This window comes from Panthera uncia, chromosome B1 (assembly GCF_023721935.1).
Source record: "Panthera uncia isolate 11264 chromosome B1, Puncia_PCG_1.0, whole genome shotgun sequence".
NCBI lineage: Eukaryota > Metazoa > Chordata > Mammalia > Carnivora > Felidae > Panthera > Panthera uncia.
Genome location: NC_064811.1, coordinates 75,708,667 through 75,732,568, shown reverse-complemented (window position 1 = coordinate 75,732,568; position 23,902 = coordinate 75,708,667).

Genomic DNA, 23,902 nt, shown 5'->3' with positions numbered 1-23,902 from the left:
AATAATGGATTAAAGAAGGGCTTCAATTGCCTTGTTTTAAAGATTGAAGCAATTGTGATTTTATATTTCAATTAAGAGTACAACCCTCACTAATGTTGACATTTTCTCATTTAATTTTGTTTCAATAGATAGAATAAAATGTCGAACCCATCTGAAAACCTAACAGAAAAAAAAAAAAAAAAACTAGCAAATTAGATGTTGCAAAGGCAAAAATTGTTAAATGACTTTTAGACTGTTAGAGGAAGTTAGAATCCAACTGTTCACCAATATCTGTGTCCCAAGTCAGCGGTAACAGGAGAGAGGTGAGTTGAATCTGTCTTATTATGAGATTGAATTTATTGGAACCTAATTCCCTGCTGAGTTCCCTTCTTCAGGGGAAACTTCTGAGAGTTAAACAGAGTTCCAACCAGAAAAGCAAAGCCTGATGCTCTTTCAGGCCTCATTAACAGAAGCAAGAGCTGTCATACATGATTTTGGTCAAGTGGAAACTAAAACAAATTTGAGATTTTCTCATTAAAAGGAAAAAAAAAAAATCCTAAGCTGTGGCTTGACTGGTAACAGAGCTGCCTTTCAAGTTTAATACGATACTGAGCTAAAGCAAAAACTCAAGATTTGAGAGCTATTCAATAATAATTGATAAATGGGACACAAGAAAAATAAAGTCAGGAATGAAGTGATTCCTACCAGTAGTTTGGTTTGTTTTAGTCAAGTTAAATCAAAATTCTTTTTTCCCTTATGATTCCATGCCATTGTAAAAACCATATCTATATGAATCAGTTCAGTTTTTGAGTGACAGGGCCATTAGCTGCTACTTGATGACCCATGACTATTGGGCCCTTGGAAAAATTTAAAACTTTTATTATAAAATCCAGTATTATTAACTTTTGTTATCATGGGAGCATAGAAAGAGTCTTATTCCAATGAAATCATCAAGATAGTCTTTTATTTTCTCCTAAAGTCATGTGCTTCATGTTAAAGAGAAAAAAAAAATATGATAAATATACAAGATGCTGTACAAGAATAATAGCCATATGACTTTCAAATACCCCATTTTATTCACTGGTGATAGAAACTTCTAACATTCTTTTCAATTGGAGGGGTTTGGGATAGGCTCCTTTGACATATGGTATTTTGGTAAGAAGATTATTTTGAGTTAAAAGCAATCAAAATCCAGGAGAGTCAGGGAAAGCTGTTTACTCCCACCCTCCAACCACTACCTAAAAGAATTTAGATAGAGGACCTGCTCTAGGAAGTAAGCCATCACTACAGATAACTACATTATAATATGAACTAGGCATGATAGACATGGAAGAGCCCAGCAAGGCCTGTTTCATAGAAGTCCTCTATGTCCTATTGTTTCTGAATAGCTCAGTAAACCTTTGCCTACCAAAAATGTACTCTTCCTATGAACTGCACTTTTTTCCCTTGAAGTCTCAGATCCCTACCGCCCTTCTCCTTAGCTCAGAATGACATATTACTTCATTTTGCCCGACTGTCTTTGGAATTTCATGTTTGTATGGATTTCCTATATGTCCAAAATTAAATTAGATTTTCTCCTATTAATCTGTCTCTTGCCAATTTGAATCTTAGTGCAGCTAGAAGGACCTTGGAGTACGTAAGAAATTCTTCCTCCCCAACATAATTCAGGCACCCTGGTCCTAAGGTAAAATGAAAAGCAGATGCTATATGGAAAATAAATGTATCCCTACCCTACAATCCACCATGTAAAACAATTGATTTCAGATGAACTTCAGATTAAAATGTAGATGATAAAACAACATTTCTAAAAAAAAAATAATGAGTATGTCTTCATGACCTTAGAGTGGGAAGCTTTATTTAAAAACAAAACAAAACAAAAAGACAAAAACTGCTAACTATAAAGAAAACAAATTAATAACCTGGACTACATTACAAATAAACTTTATGTTCATCAAAAATTTCTATTTATGGAATAAGAAGACAAACAATGGAGAAGGTATTCAAAATATATTCATTTGGCAATGAACTCTTATCTCTAATATATATAAAACTTCTACATGTCATGAGGGAAAAAAAGGAAACTGACTTGAATGGGCACTCCATAAACAAAAATAGATCAAAAAAGTCAATAAATATACAAAAAAAATTATCAGGAAAATGCAAATTAAAGACAAAATCTAAACCTAATACATTTCCATGAGGATAAATAAAATGAAGAGGGAAAAAAAAAGTGTTGGTAAGAAAGTGGAAAATTGAAATGCTTCCACTTGCTACTAGAGAATTTGGAAAACTGTCTGTATCAGCTAGCTTTAATAAATCACATACCTTATGATGTCTCATGAGCTAGCAATCCTACGCCTAAGTGTACACACAACAAAAACACATGCATAAAACCACTATTTGTAAAAGACAAAACTAGAAAAAAAATCATCACCATAAGTTACACTAACGGTGGCATATTTATACAATGAAATACTTTGAAGCAGTCAAAATGAATGAATTTTGCCTACATATTTCAACGTGGATGAATGTCATAATATAACATTGAACAACAGAAAACAGACAAAACAATATATACAGCATGATCCTATTCATACATAGTTTAAAATCAATCACGACTAGTTTACTATGTTCAAAGTAAGGATAATGGTTATCTTTAAGGGGGTTATAACTGTGTGGTGCACAGAAAGGGAACCTGAGAGTACCACTTATGTTCTGTTTCTTGACCTAAACACTGGTTGGATGGAAATTTGAGTTACACACTTATGTGCACTATTCTTGTATATGTTAAATTTCAATACAAAGTTTAGTTTAAAAATGCATAGCAGCCATCTATGAACACAGTAGTATTAAAGAGATTTTCATTCAATGGATACATTTTAGGGAAAATTTTTTATAAGTTCCTTTTTCAAATATTATTACCAGTGTCATCTTAAAAAATGTACGTTGCATAATGTCTTCAAATAATTTCTTTTTTGTTGAAATACTGAGTTATTTAAACAGCTATTAAATAACCATCACAGTAATTTGATTATTCAGAATACTCTTTTGATGACTGAGAACTTTGCTATATCCATTGAGAAAGATATCTTCACTTGTTTCCTAAACTCTCCTAAAGGCTTATTTGCGGCAAACTGCTTATATACTTGAGGTAAGTAACTTTGCCTCTAAGTTATTTGACAAGATCAGAGTTCTCTGGGATATAATACAATGAAATGAAAGCCATTTCATAAACTATGTTTAAGGAATAAGAGATAATACACTTTTCTCCTTGCAGAATAAAAGGATTTCATGTAACAGCAGGGTTCCTTTTTGAAATCTTGAAAAACTCCAAAAGGAAATGATGTTCATTACCATATAAGTAATAAAACTTCCTGCTTTCAAAGAACTGATTTTCTTATCAAACCTGAAAACTAAAGTCATGACCAAAAAGTTCTAATTTATATAGGATTGTTGTATACTTTCTAGAAAGGCTATTATCTTCTGTCATTTCCAATGGAAATCTATCCTATATAAAAAAATTGTTTTTCAAAATATCATCCTAATCCGTATTTAAATCAAACCATGTAAGCACTCTTGTTTCACCATATTAATTTCAAGGACGCTAGCAGGTACATTGTGGTAACAATTTTCTACCGGTATCACAGCAGGCTGATTTACTCAGCTGCACGTAACAGCAGTATTTTTCTTAAAGCTTTGAAACTCTTGAATGAGAGGTGGAGCGCTAACTGTAGACATGTAATGTATTAAATTTCTAAGACTTCAAAGGGAGCATAATTAACTCAGTGCCACATAATTGCTCCAGAGACAGAAAAAAAGATACAAACAGAATTGATATGCCCATTTTTCCCTTTAGCAATTAAATGACAATACTAAGTGAGCAATTTCTTTTTTTAAAAACTCATGCTTTTGACTTTTTAGTTAACATTTCCTTTGAATATTTCAACAACTTTCTATGCCCACTTAGAATGTATAGGAAGCGATAAAGGTGAGAGTTCTGCTATTCCCCCCTCTTTGGCTAGACTTTCTCTCCCTCTCTCTCTCTCTCTCTCTTAGGTGCTTACTGAACCTCTGCCCTCACCATAACCTTTACTCCCTCTATCTCTCCTTTTATCCCAATCCATCAGTTTCTTTCTAGTTTCATTTGCCTTTCTATCCATCATCTAATCCTTGGTAAGTTATTTCTACAAATACTTCTCTTAGAATCTGACAATCTGTAGCCTTTGACCTAAAGACAACTTTGCTGTTTTCAAACTGTGAGTGTCCCTTACCATCCATAATCAGCACTAGCTGCGTTAAGGTGTTAAACATTGCTGGAGGAAGTTAGAGATCAATACTGATTGGTTCTGGAGAGGCCTTTAGTTTTTTCTTTTTTCTTTTTTTTTCAATGTTTATTTATTTTTGAGAGAGAGAAAGATGGAATGCAAGCAGGGGAAGTGCAGAGAGAGAGGGAGACACAGAATCCTAAGCAGGCTCCAGGCTCTGAGCTGTCAGTACACAGCCCTATGTAGGGCTCAAACTCACAGAAGGCAACATCATGACCTGAGCAGAACTCAGAGGCTCAACCGACTGAGTCACCCAGGTGCCCCAAGGCCTTTAGTTTTTTCAACTATAAATTTGGAATTTGGACAAAATGGTGCACGCTGGACTTTCCAAATCTAAATATCATGATATTATCTCCTAAAAATTGTAACAATGGTTCATAAAATACCTTATGTTTGTTTAGTTTGCAACTCTAAAAACCTTAAAGAACATGCTGGAATTTGCAACTCAAAAAGGTTAAAGGGATCACATCCTAACCCCGAATAAAATATAAGGAGTTGAATAGGTATATAAACCAATAACCATGAGGCAAAAGGGAAAAGGCCATCAGAAAAGTGTTTTTTTTTTAAATGTTTATTTATTTTTGAACTAGAGAGAGCATGAGCTAGGAAGGGTCAGAGAGAGGGAGACAGAGGATCTGGAGTGGGCTCTTCACTGACAGGAGAGAGCCTGATGTGGGGCTCAAACTCATGAAATGCTATGTCATGACCTGAGCTGAAGTCAGATGCTTAACTGACTGAGTCACCCAGACTCCCCAGAAAAGTGTTTTTAAACAAATTACTGAAAAAAGAAAAGCAGACGAAGTAATGATATCTGATGAAATGTGGTAGAACAAGCCACAGACTAGTTATTGTTGTAAGACATAGCAGCAGAAAGCCCTCTCCCCTGCTGAGCCCTAGAAATTTTGATACTTGACAAATGCCAAGCCAAATGGAGGGCAGGAGTGAGATGGGAGCTGAAAAGTATAAGAACAGAGTGAATTCTTATCATTCCCAGTGGTTATGTTCTATAAATTTCCTGAGAACATGGAATTAATAAATGTTGAATCACTGCTCCTAGGGGAAATACAAGGTTTGGTTCCTACAAGCCTCTGGTTTTATTTACGCTTCTATTTAAAGACATTTTATTGAATATTTATTGTAAATATGATTACTACATGTTGTATACATATTATTGTGTCCAATCCATTTGGGCTTCTGTAACAAAATATCACAGATTGGGTAGCTTATGAAAAGCCAAAATTTATTTCTCCCAGTTCTCCCAGCTGGTAATTTAGGCAGGTGCCAGCATGGTTGCACCATGCAAAAGAGGGCCATCTTTGGATTACAGACTTCTTGTGTTTTTACACGGCAGAAGGGGCTAGAGATCTCTGCAGGGTTCTTTTTAGCATTTTGAACAGCACTGGTCCTTTTTATGAGGACTCCATCCTCAGGAGTTAAGCAGCTCCCAAAGACCATCACAGTGAGCACAGGATTTCAACATATAAGATTGGACAGGACAACACAAACAAACAATAGCATGTTGATTCATTAACATTGAACTCATGGCCAAGGGGACTCATGCCTGAATGAACCCTACTGAACAGGTATTTTTTTAGTAAGACACATCTCAGTAAAAGCAGAACTTCAAGCACTGTACTTGGAGGCCATTTTAAATAGTGAAATCAGCAACAAATGGCACAAAAAATGCAAAAAAAAAAAGAAAAAGACACTAAATAAACTGCAAAAAGGACATTCATTTACAGTATAAGAGCCAAAATAAGAATGCAGAGCACAGCTTTGTTCAATCGTAGATGGGAATCTGGGCTGTCAGGCAACTCAAATTTTTCACATCTCTGCACATTTCTGTGAATTACTTGTGAAACATCTCTTGTATTGATTTTCAAATTACAAGTAAATTTTAGCGAGTAAGCAAATTTGCAAATACACTATTAGTGAATAAAGAGGACTGACTCAAGTTAAATGCATACTGATTTTCACAATGGCTTTCTCACACACTGTCTCGTGCAAAATAATATGTGTGTGTGTGTGTGTATGTGTATATAATGTATGTATATATGTATATATGTACATATATATAATTCTTTTCTAATGTATATGTGTGTGTGTATATGTGTGTGTGTGTATATATATACATATATATATACACATATACATATATATACACGTATATATATATACACATATACATATATATATACATATATATATGTATACGTGTATATATATATATATATATATATATAAAATAAAATTCTTTTCTAAAAAAAAATATATGGGGTGCCTGGGTGGCTCAGTTGGTTAAGCATCCGACTCTAGATTTCAGCTCAGATCATGATCTCATGGTTTGTGAGTTCAGGGCCCACATCAGGGTCCACACTGGTAGGGAGTCTCTCTCCCTCTCTCCCTCTCTCTGCACCTCCACAGCTCACTCTTTCTCTCTCTCCCCAAGTAAATAAATAAAATTTGAAAAAAAAAAGTAGATCATCTGGGCTAAATTGGGGACACTAGTGTTGACATTACTATCCTAAAACAAAGACCACACATAAACATACATATAAAATCTAGCATCATCTCCAGCAAAATGGCAGTGTTACATTTGTTCAGTTTAAATGGAAGCTCACCCGTGGACAAGCCAAAAGGTGTCTTCAGAGGTACAACTTTCAATCAACTTATTAATTCCTAAATATAAATGTCAAGCAAGGATCATACAACATTTGAAAACAACTGCAATATGAAATAGATCAAGATGAACTAAGGAAAAAATACTTTACAAAAGGTAATGTGAGAAAATAAAACTTAAAAATTCTAAGGATTAACGTTTGAGAAGTCAAAGCTACTTTATATGTTAAAAGGGAAAAAAAGACTTAGAAAGCACAGAGTTAAAGGGATGGTAAAAGAAACCCACTTAGACACATAACTGTGAAATTTGAAAACATTAAAAATAAAGTTCCCAAAATTTCAAAGCACGAACAACAAGCAACCTTCAAGCAAGTAGGAACAAACATCCATTGGATTTCTTTTCAGGTGACTGAATGCCAGAGTACAATAAATTAATGCTAATCAAGTTCTGAGGTAAATGATTTTTGAACTAGAGGTTTATAATTAGCCAACTTATTCATGAAATATGAAGTTAGAACAAATATATTTTCATAAATAGAATGATGAAGTCTAACTCCACATACCCTTCTTTCGGTAGTTACTTGAGGATATTCTCAGGCAATATAGGAAACTAAGAGACTAGAAGACATGAGATCCAAGAATTTGTAGATCTGACCCAGATGAGTGGGTGATGAAGAAAGTGCCAAAAATAGCATAGAAAAGAAAGGGCTCTGGGAGGGAAGACCTTAGGCAGGAAATTAGTAGGTGTTTGGAGATTTGCCTCTAAAGACAGGAGTTTAGATTTTAAATAGCCAACAAAGATAAAATGAAGAAAAAAAATGTAAGAAAGTAATTACTCAAATGAAAAACCTGAGAAAAGGCCCTCAATAAACCATATCCTAATACTTTGTTGTTCAGTGAAAAATATTCATAGTAATAAAAGTATAAGCACATTTATAGATTTTCATCCTATAGAATCAGCTTTTAGCCAAGGCATGAAAGGTTTATTTATGGTTACAGAGTAGAATATATATGCTCTTAACACATCCAATATAAAAGTAAAGTAATAGGGAGGCAGAAAAGTGCGAGAGCCGTGAAGTGACTTCAGGGACACCATGCCTTTTCCACAGCAGGTGCAGTGGAGTAAAGGTGAGAAGAGATTGTGAATATGGGTGAAGTCAATGAACTAAGTCTTCATTTATAATAGCAAAAATGAAATAGGTAGATGATAAAATAATAAGTCAACTAATAATACTCACCAGAGTAAGTAGAAATGGGGAAAAAAGCTAAGAGTGTCTTCATCTATTAATGAAATATTATATAACCATTAAAAATTATAAAGAGCACTTCATAGATCTCAATGGAATGAGCTGTTAGATGTTACTAAGTAACAACAATTCAGGCACATATGTAGTAAACCACTATTTGTGTAATAAAACGTGAAAAGGTGTATGTATGATATGTATATGTATATGTATATGTATATGTATATGTATATGTGTATACCTGGAATGCAACACAAGACATTTTTTTTCCTTTGAGAAGATAATTGGGTGTTTGAGAAACAGTGGCAGAAGGTTATCTTTCTGAAATTTTTAAATGTTGAATCATGTGAATGTATATTCTAAAAATAAAAATGAAATTTTAAAAATTAATTCATTCTGGAAATAATTAATGGAGACAGAAAAAGGTAGACTAAGGGACTCATGCTTTTTTAATTACAAAATATTCACATATTTTATTTTTAAAACTGTCTATATATCACAGACACACAGACGCAAACACACACTGAATTGTTTGCCTTTCATTGTCTGCCTAATGAATTCTTAACAATTTTGCACAATTCTGGTAAAGCAAATTATCTGTGAAATTTTTCCTGCCAAACACCAGCTCCCTGCAGAGTTTCTCAGTTCTACCATAGGAACCATTTACTCATCACTGTTACAGCATTTTTCTTTCATATTTTATTATTTAGTTACAAGCTTGCCTCCTCCACTAGATCAAGTGGTCCTCTAAGTCAAGAACTATTCTTTGTATCTCCAGACCTTTGATGCTGCATGCCTTCTAAATTCCATGCTGCTTGCCTTTTGAATTAATTGTTTCTAGTACTGAAGGGCCAGTCTATTTCCCTAAGTGGGGAAATGCTCCTGGAACCCATAGGGGAGCAGAAGCAAGCTGAGAGGTGTTTGAATACAGTTAATTGAAAATGGGAGCCACTCTAGAGGTCAAAGGATAGTAAAGCTAGTTTAGGATGGGTAAGGTGAGTAGGTTAACATTCTTCCTGTCATTGAGGCTATAGAAGAAACAGTACAGTTTGGAGACATAAAATCAGTGATTGTGAAAGAAAAGTGAGTGGGGGGAGAAAAGTGGTGTCTGGGTAGAGGAAAGAAGAGAGGTCTCAGGAAAATCACAAAAACATATATATTTTATACGCTTGGGAACAAAGTTGGAAAGAGATTATTATAAGTATCAAAGTTCAAAGTCAAGGATAGGGGACCGTGGTCAGAATACTAGCAAAGATCATGATTTGGCAAAAGCACTGATCCTCTTGTCCCTCTTCTTAGCCCATTACTTCTGACTGCTTGGTAAATATAGATGAACTGTTACCTGACATTAGTGGGCCTTTGCCATCTGGTTTACATCCATGATTTACATAGTGTGTGTCACTTCTCTTTTCCGTGTATCCTACTTTGAATCTATACAAAAAACTACTTGCTTTATTCTGAGCATACAATCAATGACTATGTCTTTGCACATCTTGACATTCTTTTCAGTTCACCAAGTAATTTTTGAGCACCTGCTGTGATTAGGAACGTACTATATGCTAGAAAAAAATGACCTACAACTTACCATGTCTTAAGTACTTACTAGGTGCCACCCCAAATCCCCCTTTAAGGCATAATACAGGATGTCTCATTATATTACAAATTTAATAAGTTGAAACCAATATAGTATTCTCATTTTATTTATGACAAAACAGAGGTTCAGAAATGTTAAGTAATTTGCCAACCCCACATAAATAGAAAGTGGCTGAGATGGACTTGTATCTGTCTGTTGAATATCACACTTCTTTTGTGAATTCCTACTAATGATAATAATTCCAATTCTAATGTGTCTTCTCAATGAGCCTTCCTGATGTCCACAACCCCCAACCAAAGATGACCATAGATGCTTCTGCCTCATTTATTATAATTTTAAGATTCTAATTTATGCTATATGTCTTTGTGTATCTGTCTTAAATTTTCTACCAGATTTTGTGTTTCTTGAAGGAAAAAAAAAACAACTCCTGTAAGATTGGAAATATTCTTTCTCTTGTGGAAACATCTCATTGTTCAATTAGACTCTCTGAGTAATTTGATAGATTAGAAAAGGTCAATATTCTACACATGTCCTTAACTGCATAACAAAGTTCTCTATTAAAATGTTAAAAAATGGCATTATTGATAGTTTTCCAAAAGTTTTATTCTTCTTAGTGATTTATATTCTGCTTCAGTTCCTTCATACCAATTATATTATAGAGTGTCAAAGAATTTCTAGCACATTCCTAATTTGGAGGCTTTATAGCAGCACTTTGAGAGCTAAAGAAAGCTTACTAGAGAAGTGAGGAAAAAAGTATTAGTCAAACAGTCACTGAAATTAAAAACACTAATAATAAAACCCAGGTGAAAGTATGTACTGTCATGACCAGTTCTAGCACTACATAAAAATAAAAACGTGAAGTAAGGTAAAATGACAATAATCCTGTCAGGGCAATAGCAAGCATTTTAGAACATAAAGATGTTATACCAATCATTAAGAAGTCTTAATTGTATTCTTACAAAGTGTTGGAACTTCTAGCCAAATGAACAGACACAATTAAAATTTTGAAGATGCGGCATCATAAAATGTACAATGGTCATCACTTTGTAGAGCTTCAGACAGTTTTAATTATTTGTCTTTGTACAGAGTTCACAGAAGTAAATCTGCTCTATGTTTCTGTAAAACATAGGCTATGTTCTGGCAATAATAGCCTGATTGAAGTATATCTTTTCTCAGAGGTACTATTCTGACTTGCAAAAATTTAAGGATTGGTTAGAGAATTTAGAGAATTTATTCTTGAACATGTTAAAGTAATTGAGGGTCAACAACACTTTTGAACTCCCATTAGATTTCTTAAAATCGTCCTGGCTGTGTGCTTAAATACATAAAAACAAACAGTCTCAGCAATTAACTGGACAGTGTGGGATAAATGCAATGAGCAAGAAATTCAGTGCCACTTCCATGAGTGCTAATGAGAATTGGGTAGTTAATTCTCCAGCACTTCTCTGAATTTTCAACCTGTCTGTTAGGTCTATTCCAAAGCATTTACTTCTTCACCTATCCCTACCCCATGACAATTGTCACTTACCTCAGTGATGAAGGATTTGGCAGTAGCAGGATTCATAACAAGGATGGCTCGCCTAAGAGTGTCTCGATAGCGATTCAATTCTTCTATTCTCAAGGTGTCAAAGAGAGTGGTGATCATTTTATTGATGTTGTTTTCTACCTTCTGCAGTGCAACATCCATTCCCTGCTGAGATACTTTGTCCAAAAACTCCTGTATTCCACGGATATCTAGGAACATCAAAAGCACATCGAAATGTGAATTAGAGCACAAAAGGTAGATAAAAGCTATTTCACTCAAACCAAAATGCAGGTTATTGTTCCACATTGTAGACTATTTAAAACTACTAATTGAGTAGCTGATAGAGTTCTCAAATATATTTTAGGTTTAGTACGATATAATGTGTTTATGTGAAAAATGCAGGCATTATTATTTTTAATTTTTTGTTTATTCATTTTTGAAACAGAGAGAGACAGAGAGAGCAGGGGAAGGGCAGAGAGAGAGGGAGAAAAAGAATTCGAAGCAGGCTCTAGGCTCTGAGCTTTCAGCACGGATCCCAATGGAGGGCTCCAACCCGCAAACCGTGAGATCATGACCTGAGCCGAAGTGGGCCGCTTAACCGACTGAGCCACCCAGGCGCCCCAGGAATTATTTTTTAAATGAATTTCTTTGTCTCCACTGAGCATTTTAAATTATCTCACCTCTACCAAAATCTTAGGACTGGGTAGAGGGAAGTAGTTGAGGAAGACAGTCATTTGTCTATTTATTTTGCTCAGCATTCAAGAGTGATATTAACTTTAGATAAAATATGAATATCATTAATGGCAGATGACTCTAAATCAAAATTACTACCAGTTCTAGAAACAGGCAATAATATCACTAAGACTTGACATTGACAATCTAAATAGAAAGAGGGTTTTGAGAGGTTATCTTCTAAGCGTTACAGGTCATTTAGACCACAAATAAAATAGCCATTCTTTTGTCATTTTATGAGTACCACTTCCTTAGCTCAAATACAGCAAACCTGGTAGGTGATAGTTCTCTTTTCAGGAGTATGAGGGATGTACTTTGTCTGTAAGATATATTTTAACAAAATATTCACAACAAATCCAAAATAAGCAAAGTTCTAAAAGATTATCAAATGAAAACTATCTCTATTTCATATTTAAATAAAAGGATCAAATCCATTCCAAAAAAAAGTGTTTAAAGATTGTATTTTGATGTATATTTAAGTAACAATAAGTGTCTGAAATGCTACAAATATTTCTTCACACCACATTGGCTGTTTATAGAAGGGATCTGAACTTTACAATCTTAATATAGCAGATTTGCTTTAATGATATAATAAACTATATTTTTCTCTATATATCTATGGCTTAGAGTGATTTGAGGGAATAAAAAACTGGTGAAAGATAAGAAGTAAATAGAATTGTAGGTTGCTTATTATGAATGGACTATACTTCAATATTCCCAATTGTACATGTTTGCATGCATGTAAAATTTGTCTCTCAAGGGCAATAATTAGCTCGTGTGTTTTTCATACATTAACAATTAAAAAAATATGTAAGCCTGTAGAATTAGAAAACAAATAGCTACAAATTTGGAAACCAATATTTGCTCATACTGAAAGTTTATATTTGCAGGGTTACAAATTAATAAAAATAACTTGCTTTCTTTTTATGATTAGTTTTATTTTAAAACAATTCTATAAATAGTATATGCTATCTAGTGAATCTAAAACTCTTAAAATAGATTACTGTATAAATTCTACATTATATATCTCATTCCTTGTTATATTATAAATCCAGGATATCAGAATCATAAAGCTTGACAGAACAAAGCCTCATCTAGAGCACAAGAGATGTAAAAGCAAGAATAATATATTAATAATTAATTATGTACTCATTAAGTGTCCAAGTCAGGAAGTACCTGAGGGTTTAAAATACTCAAGTATGGATTAAACAAAAGGTTAGAGCTAATGAGATTTACAGATATAGGTAGACATATAATAGGACCATGTACACATTCAACAGGTGTTCTCAAACCTTGGTATGAATTAGAATCACCTCGGGAATCTTATTAAAAATACAGAAGCCTAGGACCCATCCCAGAACCAAATACCTTTACAATTTGCACCAAAGCAGATCCTTGATTTTGAATTGTAAGTAGTTGTTTCTTTATATTGAATCACTTAAACGTGCAGTTAAATGTAATACAAACCAAACAAGAAATACATTGAAATAAACAAAGATGCCCAGAAAACAGTGTGGCCAAAGCTTAAGGTTCCAGATCAATTACGTTCTAGGAAATCTTCTGTTCACAGATATAACATACTGGTGCAATTTCATATCTTAACTTTGAGGGAAAAAAAATGTTCCAAAATGCATTTATTGAATACAGATACAATGCTGTGTTCAAGGAACACAACAATGAATACCATTCCCCACAATGAAACAGACAGTAAGCAAGTAAACAAACTAATAAATACAAATCACACTAAGTTCTTGGGAAGCAACAATAAGGGTGATCTGGTAGATAATGACAGGGTGGCGAGGAGAATTGAGTTTAGTTATAATAGTCAAGGAAGGTTTCGCTGGAAAACTGGTACTTAAACTGATCTAAAACATGAGACGCCATTACCCAAGCAAAGAAGTAGGAAGAGATGACAGCATGATAAATGCCCAAGGCAGAGAAGAGTTTGTGTTTGAAGAACATAAAGGCTTCCAGTGTGGATGCACCCAAGTTAGTGAGGGGAGAACAGAGTGGGGTGCAGATGTATGGAGAGGGAGAGGCAGATTATGTGGTTCCTGGCGAGACACAGAAAGAAGCTTTGATTTTATTCTAAATACAGTTTTAATCTCTTAAAAGTTTAAGTAGAGGATCTAACTGGATGACAACCTATGTGTGAAAAATGAAAAGCGGTCTAAGTCTGAGAGTGACTTGTTTGATAGTATAACTCAAACGAGCTTATAAATAGTTTTCTCTTGATTTAAAACCGTATGGCATTTTTTAGCTTTTATTTTGGCCAGAAATTAAGTAATATGGTATATTGTTGTATAGCCCCAAAAGTGATGTGATACAAGATCGCTATTACAACTTTGCTTCCTTAGTCTGGAATTCCGGTTATCACTACCTAGATAATCTCTTCGTAAAACTTTCAAGTATTTTTTCTGATCTACTGTGTGTAAATTACAGTGGAGGGTCTAAAACACACCAGTTACTATTATTAATAATAATAGTACATAATCACTTATTAGGAGATCACCCTTCCCATGAGATAGAACCTAATTGTCTAAAATTTACTGTTGGCTAGTTACCCAAACTAGCAAGCATGATGTTTTAGACTCTTGAAATGCAGGAATTAAATAGTAACAGCTTTCCTTATTTAAGAATAATACCAAACACCCACGACATGTGGCAAGTGGTAAGCTTAATATGAGAAGAATCTGAATCATGCTGTCTATTAGTTGCTGTATGGAAGCGTTATTAAAAGAGAGAGTGGGCCTTTGGCTTTAATAATTCATGAACATAATTAACCATCACAATTGTTCAGCTGTGTGTCTATTCCTTGACAAGAAATAAAAATAAAAGTCATAGAAAGAAAGAAGACAAGACATAGTGCCTTACTTCAAGAACTTCTAGGCCTGTGGGTGTGACTAAGTGCTATTCATTAACAATAGGAAGTTAAATATAGTTTCGGTTCAGTAATTCCAGTGATTACTGATTCTACTGACCAGATAATTCTAAAACAGCAAGTGGTAGAAGGCTCATTAACTAAGTTATTAAACATAAGATTAGGGAAAAAATTGCTTTTTTTCCCAGGCACTGTAAAGGAACTTGTGCTATGTGAAATAATGACCTTCCAAAGAAGCCCAAATCCTAATCCCTGGAATCTGTGAATAAGTTATTCAGCAAAGAGGTTTAATGCTCTTGGTGGCATTAAGGTTGTTCATCCCCTGATCTTAAGATGGGGAGTATCTTGTATTATTGGGGTGGATCTGGTGATAACAGAGTCCTTAAAATTAGAAGAAAAAGGCAAAAGAGAGAGTCAAAGGGAGATCTGACTACTGAAGAATGAGTTGACCTTGGGGAAAGTTCAAAGAGATGTAACACTGTTGGCTTTGATGAAGGGGGAAGGAGAACTTCAGCAAAGAAATGTGGATGGTCTCTAGAAGCTAGAAAAGGCATAGAAGGTTCTCCCCAAGAGCCTCCAGAAAGGGACACAGACCAGCTGATATCTTGATTTTAGCCCAATGGGCTTCCACGTCAGCCTTCCAAACTATAGAACTGTAAAATAATAATTTGTGTTGTTAAAGCCTCTAAATTTGTGGTCATCTGTTACAGCAGGAATAGAAAACTAGTAGAGAAGTATACTTGAGTCTAGTCCTTAGGTCAGCACTTTTCAAATGGTGGTCCACTGAATTTAATTTTGTAATCATCTGGAAAACTTGTTGAAAAAGAAGTTTTCTGAGCCCCACCCCACTACAATAAAATAAAAACTCTAATGACAAAGTCCAGATATTTTCTCAGCTGAAGATTCTTAGGAAACCAGTTTGAGAACGAATGCTCCAATTTCTTACCCTTTCTTTCATAGGCTCCTATGAAAAAGCCATGAAGATTATGGATCCTCCTTTTCCCCATATATGTAGATACCAAAAACATTATGCATACTGCCTAGATTATGGTCTCTTAGTCTGATCTGCTTGCTCCCCTTAAAGGTAGTTATTGGAGAACCTGGATTAGCATATTGTCACTGCTCTTAATGATTTTCTTTCTTTTCATGCTACACTGGAAGGTAAAGAATAGATATTCACATGTTAACTAGTAGTGTGTATTACATTTTGTTTAAATAGAGGCAAATTTTATGTATGTATGTATGCATGTATGCATTTATTTATTTATTTATTTATTTATTTATAAATGTTTGTTTATTTTCAAGAGAGAGAGAGACAGAGTGTGAGTTGGGGAGGGGCAGAGAGAGAGGGAGACACAGAGTCCGAAGCAGGCTCCAGGCTCTGAGCTGTCAGTACAGAGCTTGACGCAGGGCTTGAACCCATGAACCGTGAGATCATGACCTGAGCTGAAGTCTGGCGCTTAACCGACTGAGCCACCCAGGTGCCCCTAAATAGAGGCAAATTTTAAATAAAAATCTCAAGAAATATAACAGACATGAATACCCTTCCCAATAACACTGAATTGGTTTCAGTTATTAATTAATCTAACTAGCTGTCTTTCAGGCCTAAGAAAAACGTACTAAGCTATAGAAGATTGAGTTTTCCAGGGAAGCAGACTCTGAGGTAAAGATGGAAGAACAGGATGTTTATTAAGAACAGCCTGCAGGAATAACGCTTCTGTAGCCAGGAAAGGAAGCAAGAGTCAGCAGAGGGAGAGTGGGGATACTGCTCAACCGAATCTGCCCAGACCCCTGGAAGTGGGATGCCCTCAGAGTTCTCTCACGTTAGGGCCAGTGGAAGGAGAAACTTGATCATCCTTCATGGGCTTCGGTTTGGTGGTTCTCCTCAGCTGAGGGCAATTCCTGGGAGGGTACTGAGCTGTCAGTGCTCTCACAGATTGGGGAATAAGTGCTTCAGTTCTGAGGGGGGGGGGGGTTGGATGGCACAGGACAGAATGTATCCAGGAATTTTCCTTGCATTTATTGTTTTGGTTTTCAGGCTAATTTGACATTATAAGTAATTTGCCCTTATAAACCATTGCATCTTTCTTCTTTGAAACAACTATCTATGGAAAACACAGTACACTTGATGTCAGACAATCAGGTTTGGATCCTTACTTTTATGCCCACCTACCCTATGGACTTGGAACTAATTTCATAGTTGATGTCTGTTGTTTTTAGCTTCCCAGTATTTCTTCTCCTTTATTATGAATAACAAGACTTCATTTTTCATTTAAGAAACAAACCTGTCCCCATCCCTTGTATTCAACATTCTATTGTGTTCTATATTCTATTACTGGATGGTCATGTATCCCAGGATGGTCAATTTGAGCTCACCACATCCCTGGATAGTCACAGGATTCAAATGAGGACTGAGATTTGATATGTGGATAATGAAAAAAAATCTTTTTATATCACACGTGGTATGATGTACTTTTGGGACTGCGCAGCCAGTGTTGTTTAGAGAGAAGCTGAGAAAGAAGCCAATGTGTGAGGTAAAACAGAGGCAAGGCAGCTGTTCCTTAGACGTCTCAACTACATGAGTCAACGAAAAAAATTTTTTTTTCTTTTTGCTCACTTAGTTTGAAGTGAATTCTTGTCCCTTTCAAGAGAAAGGGTATTGACTAATACAAAACCTTTTTTGTAAATATATGATAGTTTGGTGATGAAGGTAAAAACACAGCTCCCATCTGTGAGATACATCCAGTTTAGTGGAGCAAAGGATAACTTACACAGGTAATTAGGATTCAGTGTAATTAATGCCAATAAAAGAAATGGAAGCCAGGAATGGAAACATAGGGTTAATAGCAACTAACTACACCTTACTGATGAAAAGAAACATGTTTAAACAAATCACTCGGTTGTTCTGATAAAAGGAAATAGGGCTTTGTGAAATATTAAAGCAGTTTATTAAGCACAAATTTCTAAGCAAGGTACATTTTCATTATCAAGACTTTATTAACCCAGTCAAAAGTCCCATTTGTTCTTAACTTTCTTCTGCTATCTTTTTCTGTGAAAAAAAATGAAAAAAGGAAATCTTTATAAGGACTAAAAGTTGATCGAGGTAACATCCTCAGAAGTTGACATTATAGCAACTGTCAACTTCTCTGACATCTGTGAATTGTGTAACCTATTCAGACCATTTCCCACAAAAACTCTCCAAGAGGTAGTGGCTGATTAAAGCTCAATTATTTATTTTATTAAATTATGTAAAATAATGACTTTATCATGGTTACTAATGTGAGATTAAATGTAATCTCTATATTAAAAATGGTTTAAATTTAATTAATTAGGATAGAGAAATCCCAGGCTACATTAGAATCTAATGTATAAATACATGTCCAAACTGACCCCCAAAACATTAGTACGATATCCTGTTGTACATTGCAAACCAGTGGTCAGCATCCAAATAGATCCCTTTTAGAATCAATTCTTATGTGCCAAGCACTTTGAAAGAATGTTTGAGCAAGACAAAAAACAGTCCTTGCCCTCAAGGAGTTTGTTATTATACCATCTGATGATAACACAGGCCCTACGGTAGATAGAAGAATCTCACTTGACTACTCATTTTCCAAACTGTAGTTGCAATTTAACTAAATTTAGTGACATTATCTGGAATATATCAGATGGTATTCCTCAAGATCATCATATTCAAATATCCAATTTAAAATACTGAATTTGGTAGGAAAAGAGATTTGTCACTAAGTCTCTGATTTTTTTTCTCCTCTACTCATCTCTCTCCCTCATTTGAGTAGATTAGGCATGTTTAATCATTTTGACCACTTAATGCATTGAAGACCTCACTTGGAGCAGGAGACTAGCACTGCATTCAGCCAATCCTAGAGTTTCTGAAATGATGACAGAATTCTGAGCATTAAAATTACTATGTAGAATCTTGTGACTTTTTTTTTTAGATAAAAAGGAATATGTCATGTCGCCAGATATGTGAGCTACATCATTGAGCTGAATGCCTTTTCCCAACATATGAATAGATAGCAAAGCATACTGTACAAAATGCCTCATTTCCTGAGAAAATAAGTCTTTCAACCACTGAGTGATTTAAAAATTTTTATTTAGAAGAACCCTTACTTCAAAGGGAGTTTAAGTCTCCACTGAGTATTTCCTTGCCATTTGTAGTGTATTTAGGAAAAAAAAAAACATAATATGCTGTCTTAGATTTTGAGGTGACAGTCTAGCAACAGTGGCCCATCACTAAGATTTTCTATTTAATGAGAACTTACTATTTTAGCATTAGATCATAGTGTTTTAGTATGAGAGTCATCTTTACAGTAATGCTGATCAATAAGGACATTTGACTAAGAACAAATCCAAAGTAGTTCAATATATCATTTTTAACTACTCGGCATAATACGTACTAAAGGAAAAGAAATAGTTCAATAAGATGCTTGGATTAATTATACGCTTATTGACACACATTGAAGTAAATGAGAGAACTGAAAGTTGGAAAGTGGCCAAATGAGCAATAAACAGCTTTAAGACTGTCTAGAGAGATAGTTAATAATATTATAGTCATTAGACATTTGAAAAAAACTCTCAGGGTAATTATAAACATTTGCAATCAATTAAGAGGAATGTGTCCATTTTACGGGCCTTGATTAAGCCTACATCAAGATGCATGGAATAAATGTTATTCCTTGGAATGCATTCATGAGGATGATCAGCCAGTGTTCATTTCAAAGGGGCTTAACATATGGCAATGTAATTGTAAGGAAAGGGTGATACACTGATCTACTTAATGGTAGTGTGTAAGTACCTCAGGTCACTCGATTATGTATTGACCCTTAATTTGGAATCATTAAACTAATGTTTTCAGAATTCAGGAGAGCCCATAAGTAACTCATTTAGTAATCCTTAGAGTTGAGTTTTGTTTTTCTTTTTTTTTCTTTGCTTTTGTGTCGACGGGTATTAAAATATTTTATTTCCATATAAAGAGAGAAATGTATATTTCATTTAATCATTTCCATACTAAGATATTTTATCAACACCTATTATGCACTTTAAGGTCTCTGATTTTCAGAAGTTTAACAAATTAGAGCAGAAATTTACATATGGCCAAGAAACTTATTGTAAAAGAGAATATACTATCCTGGCACTAAGGAAAATGTCAGAAAGGTTGAAAACATAAATAAGTTCCAGCTAACCAAAATCAACAAACAAAAACAAATTCAAACTAGAATTAATAGGTGTGTGTTTTAGAAATAATTTTAAATGTTGAATTATAAAGACAAGTACTTATAGTTTTAAAATATTTCATATATGTCAATTTAATATTAAATTAAAATTTTAAATTCACTTAATTAAAATAAAATGATCTAATTAATGCTTAACTAAGTATTTTTTTTTTTTTCTTATAAGCAAGGTTCCCTTAACTGGAAAAAGAAGAACATGGGCCCATATATGCCTACCCTTCACCCAGAGGTAATTCACCCATCACATAATTCAGGTTGGTGACTGAGAGTCCACCAAATGCCTGACCAAATTATTTGATTAAGGGAATAGCAAAGGACCCAAATATGGCCTGAGATTTGATGCATAGATACATACCTACATGTATGATATTTGCTATACAGACAAAGCAGGGAAAGGGTCTTTCTTTAGTGTAATAATCTGTAAGGATATGCTTGGAGTCACTAATGCCATCTCTCTTGCTTAATTAAGAATGAAACCAATACATAAACTGAAGTAGAGATTATGTAATAGATTATGGTAAAGTATCTAATTACTTTCAATAAGTTCATGTCTCCATGTCATTACTGTAAAAATCTGCTTAGATCCCTGTCATTGTGTTACACTTCTAGTCTTCATAACTTGATCCATCTAATAGATCTATCAATAGATCAAATCCAGTATTGGGCTGTGGGACCAATATTGTTTTAGGTAAAGGATATTAAGGAACTCAAGTAGTTCATTCACTGAAGCACCCTTCAATTTCACTCCATATGTCACTCTGGTAAATCAGTTCTATTCAGTCCTCCTGGCTATGAAATTCAACTTTTCTCTCATCAATACTCTCAGAATGGAATCCTCCCATTAAAGCAATATATCTGCTTTTATTCTACTTTAAGAACTACCTACTTCTATAGCTTTCTATAACTTTATGGTTTCTGTATATTGTCAGTTCCTTGATTCTGGAATCTAGCCATTGGCTAGTGCATTCAACTAATTCCTTGCATACACCTCTCTGATAGTGAACCTACCCTGGACTACTACCAATTGCTTTTAATGAGCCTTCCTTAATATCATATTCCACCTAATTAACCAAACTTCCTCCTGGAGATTTGGTTGAAATCTAAGCAAATTGAGATGCAAAATTAGAAGGGTAATTTGCTGCAAAACATCAATAACTGAAGAAAATGAAAAGTGATACAATTATCTTTAAGTGATAAAGATTAAAATTTTTTTTAAAAAAGAAATTATTAAAAAACCACAAAGTACAAGTGTGTGTCTTGTTTTCCTAAAAAGAGAGGATTCACTCTGCTCTCTTAGGCAATAAGATAGCAGTTGGTGTATTGTGTAAAAAGTAAATGTATCAGAGCATATACAAAGGTATTAAAAAACATAATAGATAGGGATAAAGACATTTAGAAAAGTGGAATATTTGAAAAGCACAACACATTGAAATTGGGAAATTGCTCATGTTGAAAATGGTACTTATGCAGTAGAATACTAAGAAGGGTTCAGGGGGCATATTCATTTTCTTCACTTATTGATAAATGATTTTCAGTAAAATCATTCTCATTTTATATTATCCAAAATGGATCATTTTGTCCAATATTAGTGTTTTAAGTTTCACATAAAGAAAGTTTTTTTGACAGCTAGAAATACCCATTGTACAAATGTGAAATAGGCTCCTTCAAAATATAATGTGTTCTTTCTCCCTTGGAATATTCTGGAAGGGGAAACAATGCTATGAATCAAAGATGCTGAAGAAGAGGTCTACTGAAATTTCTTGTTTCCAAATGCCTTCTAGAGGAACAAAGCTGACAGTATTGGAACCCCCTGGAGAGTGTTAAAATACTTATGTTGCTGACGCATACCTTGCAACAATTTTTTTTTTTTTTTTTTTTTTTTTTTTTTAGTGTTTATATATTTTTGGGAGGGGTTAGTCAGAGGATCTGAAGTGGACTCTGTGCTGGCAGCAGAAATCCCAATATGGGGCTTGAACCCATGAGCCATGAGATCATGACCGAGCCAAAGTCAGACATCTAATCAACTGAGCCACCCAGGCACCCTGCAACAATTCTGATTCCAGGAGCCTGTGATAGCACTCAGGTTTTCTGATGATTAAAAAGCTCTTCTAGTCATTTTGATCTATTATAAAATTCAGGTTCTAGGAGTCTACTGCATTCAATTCTAAATGAATTTTTTCTATGACTCCATAAACTCTAAATGATCATGATTCAGTTACGCTATTTAGTTTGAAACTGTTGCTTTTACATCTTTTTCCTTTTTTCTTCTTCAAATATCTGATGAATTAGTGTGTCTTCTAAGTTTTGGTTGAGATATAATTTACATACAATAAAACAAACAGACCTTACCTGTGTAGTTCAAAGAGAATTTACTGTATTGCCCTGTAACTACCACTAAAAACAAGATATTGAATATTTGTGTTATCATGAAAGGTTACCTTGTGTTCTTTTCCAGTCTACCCTGATTCAGAGATGCACCTACTTTCTAATTTGTATCCTCAATATTAGTTTTAATGCCATAGAACAGAGATTGGTAAACAATTTCTTAAAAGGGCCAGATTGTAATATTTTAGGCTTTTGGGTTTTGTTTCTATTGCAACTGCTCAACTCTGCTATTGTAGCTCAAAAGCAGACATAGACAACATGTAAACAAATGAACATGTTGTGTTCCAATAAAACTTTATTTACAAAAAGAAGTTTCAGGCCCAATAGTAGGTTCCTAACCCTTGAGATAGACAATAAAGACAGAATGTATTGACTGCCCTCAGGCTGTGCCTCCTAAACTAGAGCTGGACTCAAATATTGTATATGAATTGAGAACTCAGAACTACTAGTTGGCAAGAAGTCATATTGAAGGCCCTACTGATGTATGTCTCACTCAGGGGTCCCAGGAATGTAAGTAACACTTCCTTCCTCTCTTTTCTAACCTCCATCTCTCCATCCCTACTCCCACACCAGGAACGTCATATCCACTTCCAGAACTATTGTTCTTATATGAACATTACCTCCTTCCTGAAGACATGAGTCACTCATTAGGGGTGGCAATGAGAACTTGTTTAAGTAAATGCCAGCAGCAGAAAATGTAGTACTTTATTGAGATAGCTCTAAAATGAGGCTACTTGTAGTAATATGGGGGAGCCATATGGAGCCATACCGGACTTGTTACTGAAGTATACCTACAGGTAGTTTCCCCTATGATCAGAGCCGTCCAATTAGAATTTTTTTCCCCTAAATTTCACTGAAGTGATCAATGGTACCACTTCATCCTTAGAAGTCAGTCAGGTCAGCCTAAACCACTGGCCACGGTAGTTATACATGACAGAATTTCTCCTTGTGAGACAGGCAGACTCTTTGCAATCACAAATAAATCCTATTTACTTGGATCAAAGCCTCTGGCCAAGTAAAATGGTTTATGCAGAAATTTAAGGAGGAAGCTCTGTGACTTTTTAAAGTAGAGTCTTGACAGTTCATGGGATTTATTTAAGTCCTGGACCCTGAGGGGCATAGTTGTGATCAATCTTGCTCATTAAAATCTTGTTTATAGTGTCTTTAAATAAATGCAGAGGAGACAAATTGAATAGATTTGATCCTATTTCCTGTCAGTAAGATTAACCAGAGTGGTCTTAGGACTGGCATATTTAGGGGGAAATTTGCCAGAAGTCAACAATGTAGAAGCAAAGAATGAATATTTTCGGGAGACAATTTCCATAGGTTTCATGTCTTATTGCGCATTATGGAAGGAGCAGCTCTCCCT